Here is a 17,284-nt window from a genome sequence, read left to right as displayed (position 1 = left end):
AGACATGCAAATTATAAATTAGCTGACATGAAAATATGAAATGACTTTTGATATTGTTTTAACCTGGTATAATCATTAATGTACATAGCATGTTTTGCCAACTTTGATCAAGTAAATGAAATATGTAAATTAGGAATTTGCTGAAGTAAAAATGCTTAATGATTTTCAACAATGTTGTATCATGGTATCTGCAATATATGTAGCAAGTTTTGTCAACTTTGGTCAAGTTGATTCAGATATATATCTCTAATTAGGAAAGTTCATTTAATATGCAAATTAGGAATTGGCTGAAGAGAAAATGCTTAATGACTTTCAATAATATTGTATTATAGTGTCTTTAATGTACATAGCAAGTTTCATCAATGTTGATCAAGTCATTTCAGATAAATATCCCTAATTATGAAAATTCATTTAATATGCAAATCAGGAATTGGCTGAAGTAAAAATGTTTTTTGATTTTCAATAATATTATATCACAGTATCTTTGATGTATATAGCAAGTTTCGACAACTACAATCAAGTTAATTCAGATATATATCCCTAATTTGGAAAGTTTATTAAATATGCAAATTGGGAATTGGCTGAAGTAAAAATGTTTAATGACTTTCAAAAATGTTGTATCATAGTAGCTTCAATACATGTAGCAAGTTTCATCAACTTTGGTCCAGTCAATTTAAATATATATCTCTAATTAGCAAAGTTCATTAAATATGTAAATTAGGAATTGGCTGCAGTTAAAACACTAATGACTTTCAATAATGTTAAATCATAGTATCTTTAATATACATACCAAGTTTGGTCGATTTTGATCGAGTCAAATCAGACATATCTCCCTAATTAGGAAAGTCCATTAAATATGCAAATTAGCAACTCTCTTTCATGTCACCCCTTAATGGTTCCCACTACTGATATATCTTGGTGTGATCAACATTTGTAGCAAATCTCATCAAATTGTGTGTAGTCGTTTTTAATGAATGTCCGTTTTTTCTAAAATCATTAATTATGCAAATGAGCAAAAAGTATGCAAGCCAGACCCACCAAAAACTAATCAGTTCTTGCCATTTGCTAACTGAATCTATGTATCAGATTTGATTCTGATCTGATAACCGTTTTTGAGATATTGGACCAACAGACAGACAGACAGACAGACAGACAGACAGACAGACACACGGACACACAGACACACAGACAGACAGACAGACAGACATCGCTACGACATATGCTCATGTGTGTAAACACGTGAGCAAAAAATGGCTTAAATTGCCCCAAAAATTCAAAATTGCAGATTTCATCATAATTTCAATAAATATCATTTAGTTCATCTATAAAAACCTGTATACCAATTTCAAAGCTATCGGATGAGTACTTTTGTGAGAAACACATTTTTTGACCAAAAATGGCTAAAATTGCCCCAAAAATACAAAATTACAGATTCAATAAATATCATTAAGGTGATCTGTAGGAACGTGTATACAAATTGCAAAGCTATCAGATGAATAGTTTTGGAAATACACATTTTTTGACCAAAATGGCAAAAATTGCCCCAAAAATACAAAATACAGATTTCATCAGAAATTCAATATATTACTTAGTTCATCTATAGCAACCTGTATACCGAATTTCAAAACTATCAGACCAATACTTTTTGAGAAATACATTTTTTGACCAAAAATGGCAAAAATTGCCTTAAAAATGCAAATTTGCATATTTCTGCACAATTTGAACAAATCTGAAATAGATCATCCCTAGGGACATATGTACAAAATATCAAAGCTATCTGACTGGTAGTTTTGAAGAAGAAGATTTTTAAAGATTTTTTTACCAAAAATGACAAAAAATGCCTTAAAAATACAAATATGCAAATTTCACCATGATTTGAACAAATCTGACTGAAGTCAACCTAAGTAAACTGCACATCAAATTTCAAAGCAATCGGATAAGCGCTTTCAGAGAAGAAGATTTTTTTACCAAAACACCAAAAAATGCCCCAAAAATACAAATATGCAAATTTCACCACGATTTGTACAAACTTAAGTGAGGTCATTTCAAGTGAACTGCATAAAATTTCAAAGCAATTACACTTGCGGTTTTAGAGGAGAAGGCAATTGTTGACGGACAACGACGGATGACGACGACGACGGAAAATCAACCTATTTGATAAGCTCCGCGTCGCTGACAGCGGAGCTAAAAACCGATATACATTATCTCAGGGGACATTCATGTAAAATAATCTGATGATTGGTTTCAGAGATTTTTTGACCTAAAACACAAAAAATATGCCCCATATAAACAAACATATACGTTTTACTGTGATTTGAGCAAGCCTAATGCAGGTCAATCAGAAGAATCTCCAATCTAAGTTTCAAACCAATTGGACAAGTGAAGAAGATTAACTAAAATTAGGAAAAATTGCCCTAAAGATATAAATATAAATTTTACCACAATTTGAACAAACCTGACTTTAGTCACCCCTAGCAACCAGCTTACCAACATTAAAACAAATCAGAAACGCTCTTTCAGAGAAGACATTTTGACTAACAACACAAAATATTGCTCCAAAAATACAAAATTTACAAATTCAAATTCCAATGTGATTTGGAAACCTGACAATTGTCAACCAAGCAACCTACATAGCAAATTCCAAAGCAATTTGAAAAGCGGTTTCAGGGAAGATTTTTTGACCAAAATTGAGACAAACTCCATACAAAATATAGGTATGCAATTTTTTCCCTAAGTTTAACAAGCGACCCAACGGCCGATATAGCTCCCCTGTGTTTATGTAGAGAATAACTTTTTGACACATGTTGATGAAGCAGGTGGAAATCTTTGATAGCTAATTTCAATGGCCAGAAATAAGTGGCTAAAACAGCTGCAAAAATACACAATTGAAGATTTCATCATAATTTGAATATATCACATTGGATCATCCCTAAGAACATGTCAACCAAAGCTATTTGATGAGTAGTTTTTTGAGAATGAAATTTTCTGACCAAAAATGGCAAAAATCGCCCTAAAAAATAAAAATTCCAGATTTTGCCATAATTTCAATATATCACATATTAAAATAATCCCTTGGAACCTGTATACCAAAAATCAAAGCTATCGACTTGCAGTTTTTGAGAAACACATTTTTTGACCAAAAATGGCAAGAATAGCCCAAAAAATACAAAATTACAGATTTCATCAGAAATTCAATATATATTACTTAGTTCATCTGTAGAAAACTGTATACCAAATTTCAAAGCTATGTACTTTTTGAGAAACACATTTTTTGACCAAAAATGGAAAAAATTGCCCAAAAATACAAAATTGCAGATTTCATCATAATTTCAATAAATATCATTTAGTTCATCTATAGGAACCTGTATACCAAATTTCAAAGCTATCAGATAAGTAGTTTTGGAAATGCACATTTTTTGACCAAAAATGGCAAAAATTGCCCCAAAAATGCAAAAGTACAGATTTCATCAGAAATTCAATATATATTACTTTGTTCATCAATTGAAATCTGTATACTAAATTTCATAGCTATCAGGCCATTACTTTTTGAAAAATACATTTTTTGACTTAAAATGGAAAAAATTGCCTTAAAATGCAAATTTACATATTTCTGCACAATTTGAACAAATCTGAAAAAGATTATCCCTAGGCACCTACATACCAATAACAAACCTGTCTGACTGGTAGTTTTGAAGAAGAAATTTTTAAAGATTGTTTTTTACCGAAAACGACAAAAATTGCCTTTGAAATACAAATATGCAAATGTCACCACGATTTGAACAAATCTAACTAAGGTCACCCTATGTAAACTGCATATCAAATTTCAAAGCAATCAGACAAGGGCTTTCAGAGAAGAAGATTTTTTTACCAAAAACAGTAAAAAATGCCCCAAAAGTACAAATATGCAAATTTCACCATGATTTGAACAAACTTAAGTGAGGTTATCCAAAGTGAACTGCATATAAAAATTTCAAAGCAATCAGACTTGTGGTTTTAGAGAAGAAGGCAATTGCAGGGCTCGAAAATTTTTTTAAAATTCACTTGCCATAGGCAAGTGAATTGTCAATTTTACTTGTCCGAATTTCAATGTGATTCAGATGATTTAAGGAGTAAATGTGTATGGTTTTATTCATGTCATTGTAAAGAAACCGTAGCTGTAACTTACTGATAAATTTGTGTCCTTATTCTGTGTATCAAAAATAATATCTTATGTAATGTATACATGCACAGTGTTTCAGCCAGCTTTTGCTAGCATGGGGACACAGTGACCCATAGTAGGTCTTGATGGGGACAAATTGAATTTGGGGGGACATGTAGTGTATTTCAATAAAGCAACACCGGTACATTGTCATTGTGTGTCATCATGACCTGGTACCTTGAGTTAAATAGGCAAGTCAGGTAGGCCACCGGTGTTGTGTCAGATTGTGCCCATGTGAAACTTTCAGTATCATTTAGTTTATTGCTACCACATGGTATGTGCATAAACTGCAGGGTTCCCCTATTAAAGTCACCAAAATGATTAGCCAACTCATTAGCCAAATCAAAAATCTTGTAGCCACTTTGAGCAACTTTTAAACAGTTTATGATCTCAAGTGTAGCAACAGCTTTGGCATTCAGGAGTTCCTAATTTTACAAATCAAGATGTTTTGTATTTTGTTCATGATAGTTTTAACATTAAAGAAATATTTGTTTAGTTTTTATTACATTAATTATCTGTTTTTTTTATGACATTGAAGGGATTGAAATACTTTTTCATTTCTAGTGGTAAACTTTTGCCACGAGAAATAATAAGGTAGCAATGCTAAAAATCAGGTAGCGATGTGAAGTGTATATTACCACAGATACAGAATACTTCTGCAGCATTGAGTCAGTGTTCACAGTATGACAACTTATCATACATATACACTACAAGCTCCTTATGTGGTTTTGTTAGCCACACAAATACAAATTTTCCATGCAGAAGAAAGCATTCGGTAGCATAGTGACAGTGTAGATACAAGTACTGTGGCGTTGTGTCATAGTTGTGATCAAGCAGGCTCAATAGCATCTTCAGCATAAGTATTTTTCTTGAGACAAAAAGGGTCAGGTCAAAATCCTTTAAAACAAGACAATGATATTGTTCAATTCATTTCCCGATGTTTCAAAGAGTAATAATAGTTTTAATGATAATGATAACATTGTAGCCTAGGAACATTTTCATTTGATATTTTGATATTATTAAGAAATGTCTGGTGATGTTCACTATTACATCATGAAACTGGAGGAATCTGTAGGAAGGAGGGTAAATTGTTTCAACACCTTACAACATTTTATTGTAAGCTGTAGTTTTCTGTTGAGGAGGCATCGTGACATGATTTCATGAGAAAAAAAAAACATAAGATCGTGCAAAGACGTCAATATTTTGCCATTTTGTAACCAAGCAGAGCTATTTTATCGGCCGGCCATATCGAAAGCGGTACACTCAAAGAACTGGAGAGTGGCAGCGCGTACGTATAGTGGCCTCATTGAAATTCACTTGTCCGTCGGGCTGGGAGAATGTTGTTTTCACTTGCCTGGACTAAAAATTCACTTGTCACGGGCGTCGAGCGGCGAGAATTTTCGAGCCCTGAATTGTTGACAGACGACGGATGCCAGATGCCGGACGCCACCGGAAAATCAAGCTATTTGATAAGGCCAGAGAAAAAAAAATCTGTTCATCGGATTTTTGGACCAAGTCCCAGGAGCGGCGAGCGAAATTTTTTTTTTTTATTTTTTTTTAGGCCGAAGGTAAACTCAGTTCTCTGGCATTTTTGCACAGATGCAGATAAGGCAAGATAATTGTTTCCCTTTTTACCAGAAATATCTCAGACAAGAAACACTGATACTGGTAACTGAATTCAATACTATATTTCCCAACAATAACATTATAGGCCATTACATTCACAGTTAGTGTTTGCACAACATATTCTGAGCATTTCAACATTCTCTCAGAATAAAACTGAAATGTACAGCAAATCACTGAAATTCAACAATTCAGTATTGTCCTTTAATATTGTCCTGGTGAGACCTAGCATCTAGAGTTTTTTCATTTTACTTTGGCCCCATGTTTTGGCCTCTTTACCACTGTCTATATATACACATTTTAAACACTGTACTGTGATCGGAGTGAAGTTATATAGTCATCATTCAGATCGTACTTTAACATCGACGCAACCATGTGTTTTGTCATTGCCGTACATTTTTATACTTTCGATGCAATTTTCATTCAATCGGATGCACCGTCCATCTGCTGTCACGATCTTGTTGAACAAATCGCCGAACGTAATATCAGGACAAACACTGAATAGCGTCTCTGGAACTAACTGGCCATCACGTCGAATGTTGTGACATGTACTAACCTTTGCAAAACGAGCAAATTTCTGGCCAAATCGACCCACTTTGCGTCGTGATTCGCCAAATTCAGACGTCACAACAACGTGTTGGCGGTCAAGTTAAAGTCCGAACACGTATGAAGTCTCATTCAAAATCCCGTGCCCGCGAAAACCCTACACAGTGTAGGGCGCCACCAGCGGCAGTACTAAAAATATTTGTAATGCGGAAGTAAGAATTTGCCGCGATCAAAAAAAAAAAAAAAATTCCAAATATGCCAAAGTAGAAGCGGCGATTCCGATGAACAATTTATTTTTTCTTCCTGGCCTAAGTTCCGCGTCGCTGACAGCAGAGCTAACAAATCTGACTTGGGTCACCCCTAGCAAACTACATACCAAATGTGATAGCACTGGGACAAGCTTAAGTGGTTCCTATTAAAGAAGAAGGTGAACGTTGACGGATGACTGACAAGGGACGATGAAGGACAATAATCCATCTCTCTGATAAGCCAAGTGTCATTGACAGCAGAGCAAAAAATCTCAAACATTTGCTTGAGGTAATCTCATTTGAACAATTTTTTCTGAACACTTATTTCACAGAAGAAGTAAAGTTGATGGAAGACCACCAAGAATAAAGCTATCTGATGGGTTCTCTGTTGCTGACAGTGGAGGTTAAAAATGTGAGATGCAGCTTGATATCATGATTTAAGTTTAAGAAATATAATGCATACCTTGTTGGATTGAGTTATTTCCTTTGACAATGCCAAGGTCAATCTCTAGAGACCCAGGATTTTCCATGAAAACTAGGTTACTGTCAATGTCACAAAGTTGTACATCGGTCAGATCTTCAAGATGTAGCTGTTCACCAATCTGTTTCTGTGCTGTCATGATATCTACATTTCCACCGAACTTCAAGAGATGGTTTAGATATGAATGAATTCTTTCTGCACTGGCAATTCGGTGTTCAAGAAGTTCAATTTTAGAATCAATTTGTTTACACTTTGGTTTGTACATATTAGCGACATCACCCAGCAATTTTATTTCTTGCTTCTTAATTTCAGCGATAGCCTGTTCAGACAATTTTTAATTTGTAATTCAGCCCCTTCTTTGTTTTGTACTAATTTCTTTTTGGTGGTGACAACTTTCAGCTTTCTGTGTTTTAAGTCTCTGACATTCTCAGAAATTTTCATGGTATTTGCCTTAATAGTTGGAAGGTGCTTTTTCATTGCTGACTCCAGTGACATAATCTTATGATCATTTGTTGGGTGGTCTACAACTGTACACTTATTACATGTTGGCAATTGACAAGTATCACAATAGAATTCCAATTTAGCATCAGGATGATTGTCACAGAATCGTGGTTGTATCATTTCAAACTGCTGTGTTGACATCTTTTCACAGTAATCTTCAACTGTTATTGGTTTGTGAGTTTTTAAGACAGTCATCGTCCTGTGAGTGTTGATACAAACACTGCAGTAAAAATGGCCGCCACAATCACCACACCAGTGTGTGGCCTGTTTCTGACATCCATCGCACTTTGCCTTACTTCTATCCTGTTGGCCGATATCACTGATAACCTGCATCAGGTCATTCATAAATCGATTGTTGGTGATGGCAGATACTCCTCCAGTGGGCAAAGTCCACGTCCGCTTACATGTTGGGCAGATTAGCTGGCCATTGCTTGTTTTGACCCATTTTGTCAGACAGATTTCACAGAACGTGTGTTGACATGATAATATTTTGGGGGACTTGAAACGTTCCATACAAATAGCACATTGCAGTACCTTTTCATCAATGTTGGTCAACAGATTTTCTTCAAAGTCTGGTGATGCAGCCATGATGAAAATAGAACTCTGGAAAATAACAAGATATAAATTCAATATGTTATGTGCATTTAATTGTGGGAGCTCATACATATGTAATATTTAAAAGATTATTTCACAATAATTCATATTTCATCTAATCCAAATATTCAACTATGCAATCATCTATTTGTTGATGCCCCCTAATTATTTCTTAAGGGTATGTGTTGAATCAGCATTGATATGCCTGCAGATCAGGTCAATTTGAGACACTATATATAATGCCATAGTGGGCCACTGCTTGCTGTTATGAAAGATCATGAAAGTTTGTGGTCATACTTTCCTTGAGAAAAGTCTGACCTACTCTCTCTACTTATAAATTGCATGAAATTAAGAGAGAGGTTTTAATACCATGCTCGTTGAAGAAATGGGTATACAGGTTGGTTTAATACACAGTAACATCCAATATGGTTGGATTGAGTTAATTACCAATAATATCTCTACCATGTCATTAGTTATTGCTAAGAGTTTCACCGTAAAAATCTACGTAATTTCAGCCTTTACAAAGGGATTTAGGAATTTGCTTAGCATCATTACAGAAGTGGTACTCACAATACATTGTGCCACCATTATAGACTACTGTGCTATGTCTATGGCAGGTATGACATCATCACTGACATCAGTTTATGGTGATACTACTACAGTGTAATGATGCCATTTGTTCAATTACTATACTATAGCTTATTTCCAATGATTCTGAATTCCTTAATATTTACATTTGCTCAATTCGTTCCGCTTTCCTGTCAAAAAGGCTGTTCTCAACAACTTCTTTTTGAGATTCTATGGTGTGTTTGTGATGTTGCTTCAATGGAGAAAAATAAGCAGCAGCTAGAGCTGAAAAAAGCTGCAGTCACTGATAATTTGAATTTCATGTAATATGCATATTTTACAATGAATTACTGCAGGTCTCCTTGATTCGTGCTGACCATACAATCAGAAGGGCTAAGGGAGGTGAAGGACGGAAAAGACAATATTACCAAGTACGCTTATTAATAGTTTCCAAACATGGTGGGCAGAAGAATACAATTTTGGCCAAACCAAGTCAACTTTTTGGATTATATAATACAATATGCCGTAAAAAGATGAAGTACTGAGGGATATACCTTTAACTTTTACTAATGCCCTAAAGGAGACATGGAATTCACAGCATTATCGAATAACTTCTGTACTCATGCTTATAGCATCTGACGTGTGGTCTTCATGTCATACTTCAGATTTTTTGTCATTTTTTTGAAGGGGATTGTGTGGGGGGAACATTACATACTATACAATACAATACACTTGTACTACTGGTAAACAGAAGGAGGCCATCAACCTTCACTGATACCCAGAAGACTATTTTCTTATTAGAGAACACCCCAATACATAAAATGTATATAGCTAGCTCTGCATGGCAGGGCTGTGTTACTGGCGTTATATGGCCTCCCATCCACCACAATGGTGGTGGGAGGCCATAACGCCGTCATCGCCAAATGAAGTATAGTCCTTTCACTTCAGGATATCAAACCTTTTTGTAGCAAATAAATCCTAATGTACCATATTAAATACTATAATGCAGTATTACCAATCTGAAGGAGGATTTAACTTTTGGGGAACTTTTCTATTCAGGTCCTGCGAGGTAGATTCAATGTTTTAGGGGTGTTTACATGTATGTCTGCCAATAATGTTTTTAGTATTAAATGCAAACTTTGCAGTATGCCAGAAAAACGTCGTCTTGGGGACAGGTTTACCGCAGCCACAATTTTAAAAACTTGGTACTCTCGCACAAGCCGGAGTGAATGTACTCTTCAATGTGGTATTCGATCTTTCCCTCGCTTGATTGACTGTTTTTAGCTCTTGTATTTTCACATTTCTCATACGTGTTTCAGTGCCGACGAAGGGTTAATTTGAACCCGGAATCCCCTGTATTTTACAGGTCTTTTTATCTCCCGCTCGTCGATCAGTATATTATTGTGTTAAGTAATTTTCACTGGCTGCAGTTTTATCCCTCCTTTGTAATAGGAACCTGAGGAACACGTTGTGTCGGCTCCATTCTCCATGTTCATTCAACTTTAGGGACTGGTCAGTTTCTTCGGCCGGGGGGGGGGGGGGGGGGGGGGGCGGTGGATTATTTTTTGCCGACGTCAAAAAGTGGCTGACCCCCCCCTATTCCAAATTTTGAAAACAGGGTGACCCCCCCCCCCCCGGGCGCGACAAAGGTACAAAAGATGGACATAAATTATATATATATATATATATATATATATATATATATATATATTATATTTTACATTTTACATATATTTATATTTTAAATAGTCATTCTATGTTTTAGTGAAATTGTTGACATGTCAGTTGTAAGATAGGAATTTCAAAGTGTCAATCTTAAAGTTAAAATACAGTACATTTTGAATGAGCTGTAATTTGAATGAGCTGTGAATGTATTTCACACTTTCTCTGCTTAACCAGATGTCCTGAACTGTTGTACAGAAATGGATGTCAATCATTAATATCAAAGAGGAAAAAGCAGTGAATCAAAAACTTTGATGGGTGTTAAGACTTGCCAACCATCCAATTAAATCTACTGAGGAGCCATAGAGAGCTTTTTTAGCCAAATCTGATGTGTACAGTGTCTGAGAGGACCTTTTCTTGTGTAACATTGAAACCATAAAAGCACAGCTAATAATGACAAAAACTGCCTTTTTTAACTGTTATTTTGTTCATAAAAAAGCATCTTTCTACAGAAAACCTATGAAACAAAGGAAAATAATTGCATCAATGAGAAGGAAAGATATCTTTCATTTTTCTATCTCTAAAATAAGTCACTGTATCAAATATATATTGTGAAATATTGTGCATGTTGCTTTCTCATACTGAATTCTCACAGAGAGAACAGAAAAGTATCAGGAATTTGTCATCCTTTTCATATGAAATGCAGATTTCATAATGGTACACTTTCACTTAGCAAACATCAAGATATCTCTGAAGGAATGGCGCCCGAAGGGCGCGCCAAAAAATATGAAACATCCTGATATCTCTGATATATATGCCTTGTATATTAAAGTCATGCACCTGAAGGGCATGCTTAAAGATGTATGATATATTAAAGTAATGAGCTTGAAGAGCACGCTGAAAAATATTGAACATACAGATATCTCTGATGTATGTATGCTTGATATGTTAAAGTTGGGCGTGCTGAAAAATATGACTGATTATTAAAGTTACGCGCCCGAAGGGCGCGCCGAAAAATACAACTGAATGATGAATTTTGTGGCTGACACTAGCATTTTAGGCAATGATGAGCCTGTGTCAAAATTCAAAAACACACTGACCCCCCCTATTGGGCATTCCAAAAACATGGTGACACCCCCCCCCTATCACCAAAGTCAAACACAGGGTGACCCCCCCCGCCGGCTGAAGAAACTGACCAGCCCTTAATTCGCTATCCAAGGGAATTTAGGGGCAACATCAAAAGTTCAATCAAGGATAAAAAACTTAATTCTTTTAGTTTGGGGGTGGGGGGATTTTGACCTAAAAAGTTTCTATCCTACAAATCGATTTAAGGCAAAAATTGCCAGGGGAATGAATATTTTGAAAAAATAGAGCAGAAATGCACACTTTCGTGTTGAATCCAGCGGAGGGAGTTGTTTTAACACGGTGCAGAGCTGCACCTGGCCTAGTTAGTGTAAACAATGCAGGCTGTTGGCTTCTGTTGCACCATAGACGGTAGTTTCTCTACTGTTTCTGGTTGCACTCGGAATTTATTTTAATTATATCTTGCTACATTTCTGGTGCATGTGTAGTCCGCCTGAATGGAGCAGTGTGATCTGAGTTGTTACAACCACCAGGACAGATGAGATAGTTTTTATGCCTCTGGAAGGAGAAACCTGGACTTTATTGTTGTTGTTCTTGTTCATTCATTGATAAACTTCAAGTTTGTTGTTAGTATGTTGTATTACATTGGATGAAACACAAAGTGTGTTCCCAATCTTAAGCCCCACTAGCTGTGTCTTTTAGCATTATTTTATGATTTTACTTTCAAACTAAAATAAGTTTGTGACAATGTAGTCATTTAGGTCTGTTGCCGGGGCTATATATGCAATTTTGAACAAGATAAAGATTACACTGCGATTAAATGGTCGCCCAAACATTAAATCACAGCCCCATGCAGAAAAGCTAAAACCCTTGATACTATGCATATCTGCATTTAAATCTTCATATAAACTGCACAGCGTAGTCCAAACTGTAATCCACAAGGGTTAATGTTTTCAACTATGACATTGTATGTTCTGATTCCTTTTTAATTTACCAATTTTTGAAAATGCCAGGAAATCAAAATGACCGTTAATAAAATTTTAATTTATATGTCAAATGTTTCTGAAAGGAATGGTTTCCTAATGCAGTAAAAGCTCATTTCAGAGAGGAAAGAATAGGTAGATAATTTGACGTCAACAAATTTCAAGAGTTACAGCTAGTGGGGCCTTAACGATGCATTACTTTATTTCACCCCTAAATTGACTGATCCTTAGCTTCGCTTTACATAGATAGAGCCTGGCAACAGGTTCAATATAAGTCAATTAAGTTTCTAGGGGGGTGGGGGGTTTGGGGGAAACTAAGGGAATTAAGTTTTTATCCTACATTGAACTTTTGACGTCGCCCCTTATTGGATTGGACTCTCCCTCAAGCAAGCGGTGCAGACCAGACGATGCACTATCATTCAGAGCCAGAGCGATCATAAGATCACGCAACTACGTCACAAATGGTACGACGCACTATGCGCAGAACTATTAGTAATGTATTACTGGTAATGTATTACCTTGAATGGAATGATTATTGGACCAGTTTGATGTCATACTGGTAACCATGGACGTACGTTGCTGCGGTTCCGTAGCCCTACCACTCCCCCAACACAACCAGCAAAGGGAGTGATAGGGCTACGGAACCGCAGCAAGGACGTACGTTGCAGTGTTCCCTGAGTTTGTTAAAAGGGGCAGGTTTGTTAGTGATAAACTTGATACAAACTTTACATAAATGGGAAATACAAATGGCGAACATCACACAACTTCCAGGGATCACTGACTGCCAATTTTAGCTCGAACCGTAACTTGCGCAGGGGCAATGAACCTCGATAACCCAGCCTACTCTCATCATGATTCAAATATTCTTTCGTTTTGCTAGTCGGCTACAACCTTACCGTCAACAGCAAAGTGTTAAGTTCGTTTCTACCTCAAGAATCCCTGAAAAAACTTTATCACACTGAACCTCTAGCGGGCGCTCACAACGGTCGATATCAGGTAACATAAAATGAATCATATCTCAACCGAAGTAACTTTAAAGTGATGACATATCGGCACGACAGTTTAACATATACATGATATAGGGGAAAGTGGGGCAAGTGGGCCGTCGGGGCAAGTGGGCCATTTTCTATTTTACGACAAATTGTCGTTAAAAGCGATCTCCCCCTTTACGGCAAGTTTACGTTCCAGTACACCAGACATCAGATCGCAACTCTAAGACGAAAATACGTATTTTTACCTGAAATCGGCGCGTCTGCTGACGGTTGCCACCATCGACAGAGGGACTGTGATCCAGCCGATGGTGGCAACCGTCAGCAGACGCGCCGATTTCAGGTAAAAATACGTATTTTCTTCTTAGGGTTGCGTGTTTTGCTACTGGTCACGTGTCCATTAGTATGTGTAAAAGTGGCGATAACATGGATTTCGACCGTATTGTATTGATATGATTATTTCGATAAAAAATAATTATGTAAACATGACAGAGACAACGGTGCCTTTGTTTATGGCGCCAAATAATCAACGATCAATAACAGTTGTTGAATTATTACACGATTTTTGATAGAAATCGTATTTGCTTTTTCCAATATGGCCGCCAAATTCAAATATAACGACATAAAATGAAAACATCTTGTATTTTTCTAAGATTTTAGTATTCACATTTATCATTGTATTTTGCATGTATAAATAACTCCTCCTTGTTAACAGTACAAGTTTTGCTGCATGTTTTACATTGTATGCGATAACAAGAGTCGATTATTTCCTTTCTTGATTTCCTTCGGCGGCCATTTTTAAATACTTCTCGTGGGAAATACTGGTAAAATTTGAGAAGTTTATTTATAAACTGAATATTCTCGATTACAATTTAATTCATCTATCAAAACATATATGTTATTAAATAACAAGATGCTTCGCAAAACCGTGCTGAGTGAAATAGTTCCCGATTATGTTGCGTAAGAGCTTCTGCGCTACCAAAACGATTGAGAAGCGAAGCGTCAGATCCAAATTGCTTAAGTGCTTTGCCTTGGAATAGTTGGTAATTCAATACCGAATTTAGATTACGTCCTAGTGTTTAGTATCATTATACTCAATTTTTTTCTTGAATTTCTTTTGTATTCCATTTGATTGTGCTAATTTTTGAAGATTGTTCATGAGTCCGGCTCTGTCTACTAGGTTATAAATTTTCCTCGGGATCTGAACTTCAGCTTAATATCATTAATTCTACTTTGCATATGGTCAATTAGGACACAAAATTCCAAGTGATATTCACTAAATACATACGTCTTCAAGCACATATTCGTCTCCAAATCACTTTTTTGAAATTGTTGCCAGTTATTACTGAGCATGCTGAGTGTGCCTCGTACGTCTCTTGGGTTGGATAAAAGTCATGACCTCAGACGCGGGCTATAAATTTGTCTGAGCGAAAAAAATACTTTACAATATGTACCACAGTTTACTTGAATCGAAGCCCGCTCGTACTACCGGTATTTGCACTGCAGTGCAATACCAAAAACATTATGCTATTCCTTTATGTTAATGAGTATTTACCAATTTTGACCCAGAACTATTTTTGTTGGAGTTTGAGTCTCAGATTGGCAATCAGTCATTGATGCGGCAGATTGAACCAGATATGAACTGAAAATGCTCACGTGTTTCATTATATATTGCATTTATGTGCAAGTTTGAACCTTTGCTACATGCTTTGCTACATTTAAAGTGTTATGATCAACACAATGAATTTCACCACAGATCAATTCTAAAGGTCATTAAGTATTCAAATATGTAATTAGCTGAAATAAAATAATTAATTTCTTTGAGTACTGTCATTGTATCACAATATAGCATGTGTAATTACCTTTGGTCAAGTCCTTCAAGCTCTATATGCCAAACCGTGAAAGCTTGTTAGCTATTTATGCAAATTATGAATTAGCTGACATGAAAATGCAAAATGACTTTCAATACTGTTATAACCTGGTATAATGATCAATGTACACAGCATGTTTCGCCAAATTTTATCAAGTAAATGCCAGTATATATCCCTAATTTGGAAGGTTCATTAAATATGCATATTGGGAATTGGCTGAAAAAAATGTCAAATGACTTTCAATAATCTTGTATCATAGTATCTTAATGTACATAGCAAGTTTTGCCAACTTTGGTCAAGTCAAAACAGATAAATATCGCTAATAAATGCGGGATATCGGACCGCAGGCGGGCGAAGATTGCATTATAAGCGCGCCAACCCAAACTCACTGCATGGACATCACATTTACGAAATCGAAGTCCAAAGTCAACTACGTCATTGTTAGAATAAGAGAGGTTTCCATCACACGGGAGCATACCACCACAAATTTTGCACAGATGGCGTTGCACTGCATTGAAAAAGGGTGCATGGGAGTATGGGAACGCGGGCAGTTTCCCTCGCTATGGGTAGGAAATGCATGAGCAAGACACACTTCCGGGTTCGCAAAAAAACGAGGATCCCATTTACGGGGCGCTCAAATATAACTATTTGCTGTGATACATAGCAGAGGCGTATATGTTTGTGATGCTGAGAATAACATCAGTAAATAAATGACGGGTTTTAAAAGTTGACGTTTTTTGCGATGAAACAGACTTCTGAAGGTAGCTCGCTTGGGAACACGTCATCCCGGCCGCTGTCCGCTTTGACCCCAGTAATTCACACTGGTTTTGGTCGGCCCCAGGTACCCAAGTCACTTCGACCCCGTCACACTTTTGCCTACATGTCCACGGAGACGATTCAACATGTTCCACAACAAAGCCAAGACAAAAATTGAAAATATCAATAAAATGGCTTCACAAAGGCTGAAATACACGATACTCGATGAAGTATGAAGTTTATGAAATGAAATCAAAATTGACAACACAAGTGTTTGTCTCGGGTAATACCACTTGAAGTAGAACAATTCTACAGACTGTTTTTTCCATACAGTGCAGTATTTGTCAGTGACAAATTAATCTTTGCAATACATTTTTTGCGATGAGCTGGAAATTTGATTAATATCGAGTTAATGTACATAAATATTCCGTTATTTACTGGGACACGTTTATTTTCTCGATCCGCTATCTGCGGACTACGTGCTGAAGTACATTGACTGTTCATGTCAACGATCGTTTCTCCCTCTGCAGAGTTTCTGTATCCCGTTCAACAACGCTGTACCTCGATCACACGATAGTGACGCTATGTAGCTGTGCAGTATGTAGCTGTGCAGTATTGAAACTTATCATAAAATGGCACCTCGTCTAACAGTAACACGTATTGTCGGGATTATCGTACGGAAAAAAAGACTGCCAAAGTAAGACTTATGAATCTTCATCAGAATTGAACACATCATGATTGTACACGAGTATCAACCGTGAATGCACGTTGAGCTCGGCAGTTACACAAGCATGGTACGCTACATGCATAGCCCTACGAGTATGGCGACTGTGTCCGGCTTTGGCTACGCCGCTACCGGAGGTGGGAGGCGGCGTAGCCAAAGCCGGACACTCTCGTCATACTCGTAGGGCTAGCTACATGCACTGCCGCGATGCCGATCGTATGCATTCCAAGGCCTATCCCGGAATTTGTTTCACAAACAACCTCAAAGGAGAGCAAACATACTTCTATGGACAATGACGAACACGTTTCTTGGCGAAGCAAAATCAAAACAGTGCAGAAGTACATGAAGTAGGTCATGGCCTTGGACTCTGTGCACGAACTGATTGGACACTTCAATACCTTTGACCCAAAGTTATTATTCATCAGCACTTCCATGCCATGAGGCAAGGTAGAGAACGT

At 36.7% G+C, this 17,284-nt stretch overlaps 1 protein-coding gene across 2 annotated transcripts in view; it reads right to left on the bottom strand.

Annotated features, from left to right (window-relative positions):
• Positions 1–17,284, bottom strand: part of LOC139120345 (protein mono-ADP-ribosyltransferase PARP14-like) — a 259,128-nt gene that overhangs the window by 76,290 nt on the left and 165,554 nt on the right. Inside the window, exons 1-2 of one of the 2 annotated variants that reach the window (XM_070684683.1) lie at positions 13,383–13,428; positions 7,079–8,200 (exon numbers count right to left, since the gene is read on the bottom strand). The exons of the other annotated variant lie outside the window; for it this stretch is intronic. The gene's annotated coding sequence lies outside the window, so the exon portion shown is untranslated. Of the gene's footprint in view, positions 1–7,078; positions 8,201–13,382; positions 13,429–17,284 lie in introns of those variants that run through there. 2 annotated transcript variants of the gene reach the window in all.

This window comes from Ptychodera flava, chromosome 20 (genome assembly GCF_041260155.1).
Source record: "Ptychodera flava strain L36383 chromosome 20, AS_Pfla_20210202, whole genome shotgun sequence".
Taxonomy (NCBI): domain Eukaryota; kingdom Metazoa; phylum Hemichordata; class Enteropneusta; family Ptychoderidae; genus Ptychodera; species Ptychodera flava.
The sequence above is the reverse complement of the archived record's forward strand: the minus strand, read 5'-3'. Positions and strand labels throughout refer to the sequence as shown.